Source organism: Clupea harengus, chromosome 1 (assembly GCF_900700415.2).
Source record: "Clupea harengus chromosome 1, Ch_v2.0.2, whole genome shotgun sequence".
NCBI classification, from domain to species: Eukaryota; Metazoa; Chordata; class Actinopteri; order Clupeiformes; family Clupeidae; genus Clupea; species Clupea harengus.
Genome location: NC_045152.1, coordinates 15,435,694 through 15,438,193, shown reverse-complemented (window position 1 = coordinate 15,438,193; position 2,500 = coordinate 15,435,694).

Here is a 2,500-nt window from a genome sequence, read left to right as displayed (position 1 = left end):
AGCGTGAGTGGGGCGCCAGTGGGATGTGTGTGTGTGTGTCTATGTGTGTGTGTGTGTGTGTGTGTGTGTGTGGGATGGCATCTCCTGTTAGGGAGGAAATGGCCTTTAAAGCCTCATCATGATAAGAGCGGGAGCCACCAGAGCAGACAACCTACAGGGGCGTTTGTCCTCACACACACACACACACACACACACACACACACACACACACACACACACACACACACACACACACACACACACAGTCCTTTCACACTCTCTCTCTTACACATACAGACACACACACACACACACACACACACACACACACACACACACACACACACACGCACACACACAGTCCTTTCACACTCTCTCTCTCTTACACATACAGACACACACACACACACACACACACACAAACAAACAAAACTCCTCCACTTAAACACACACAAGCACACACACAGTGCATCTCAATCAGCACATGCATATCTCATGTAAATATGTATAAAAGCAGTGAAAAATCCATGAAGTGAGAGAAAATATCTGACATACACAGGTGGTGGAAATAAATAACTAAGCAAGGAACCCTGACGGCAGCTTGTTCAGATCCAGACCTGGTTATAATAATAATAATAATAATAATAATAATAATAATAATAAAAATTCATTTTATTTGTAATGCCACTGGAGTATGCAGTGTTGAGATTCAGACCTGGTTATGACACTGGAGTATGCAGTGATCCAGACCTGGTTATGACACTGGAGTATGCAGTGTTGAGATCCAGTACTGGTTATGACAGTGGAGTATGCAGTGATCCAGATCCACACCTGGTTATGACACTGGAGTATGCAGTGATCACTTTGTCTAATTGATAGCCCATGACTTTCATATACAGCAGTGATAGTGGGATACTACTTCTATATTTTTCCTTCATACATGCACATTTCCAAGCAAATGCTGTATTGCACCACTTTTGTATAGTTGGTAACAAGGCTGCAGACATACAAAACAAAGCAAAAAAAATGAATAAAGTAATGTAAATGTATTTATAATAAATATATTTCAAGTGTATAATTTCATTTGTCTGTCAAAATACAGCATCTTTCCATCTATAGTGATCCAAAATGAATAGTTTACTGATATGCTGATCATTGATCATGTGCACTGCAAGGTTATTATAGTTTTGCATTTTTCACTAGTTTTTATTTTTATTTCGTTTTGACTTTTTGTTTTCAATTTCAGTTTAGTTTGAATTAGTTTTTAAAGCGGGTTTGCTAGTTTAGTTTCTATTTTTTGAAAATGCTTAGTTTGAGTTTAGTTTTTATTAGTTTCAGTATTAGTTTTAGTCTTTACTGCGGAATGCAACAGACCAAAGGGGGGCCAGTCAGGGAAGCTTATTTTTTTTGCTTGAATTTGCGCATGTCCTGTTCAAACAGACAGGAGACAGCGAGACAGTGAGGCAGCGACGAGCTGTTGCCTCATCTCAGATTGCGCAATCCCTCACAAACTGGGTTGAGCGCATGCGTAGAACCTATTTAGTTTAGCTGATCTGACGTAAAGCTGCAGTGAAAAAGCATGGAGAGGAGGCAAACAGTACCTCTGCTTCAATGAAGGGAGCATGCGAGAGCATAGACATATATACATAGGTATATATGTCTGTGTGCGAGAGCACACCGGTCGGGTTTATGCTTGTTCTGCCGTTACTCTTCTTATATTTTACCTTGACTACGAAAATGGAAGATTCTTTAGCTAAGCTAAAACATTTCTCATAACTGGACTTTCAATCAAAACGTGAATTGATCAATAATGGGAGACCAATGCCGTAGCTAAAAAGTATGCTTCAAACGACGGGACAGAAGATAACTCGATCGACTTCTCACATCCAAAGCCAAATTGCTTTGAAAATATTTTGAACCTCAAGAATAGATTTGGTTTTGGACGTACAGCGGAGACCCTCAGGGGGCCTGTGCAACTTCGTAAGAGTTCATATTCACGAGTGCATAATCACACATATTAACACGAGTTCATCACAAGCTAGCAGCAGCCAACTGTAGCCTATGTAGCTACCTTACCAGACTATGTGTGTGTAAACTAAAGAATGCTGATATGAAAAACAACCAGTAGTCAATGTGCAAGCTGCCAATTGAATGGTGATTTAAGCTACTGTATTGGGTTTATATATTTGTAAATCTGACTCTGAAAGAGTGAGTGCCTCACCAGCCACGAACCTCACCGTACGTTACTGTTCCTAAATAGGACTCTGTCTGTCGATTTCTCCCGACTTTTGCCGCCATGATACCAGGTGAGGGGCGTGTACTAAAAGTGGTACGGCGGAAGATAGACTAAAAGGCTATGTATGAAATTGGCACCTATGAAATACATTGAAAAAGACGAAAACTAAGGACATTTTCTCTATAATTCTATTTTATTTTAGTTAGTTATCGTTTTTTTATAAAGCCTTGTTTTAATTTTTATTTCAGTTAACGAAAAAAAAAATCACACCTCGTTTTCGTTTTT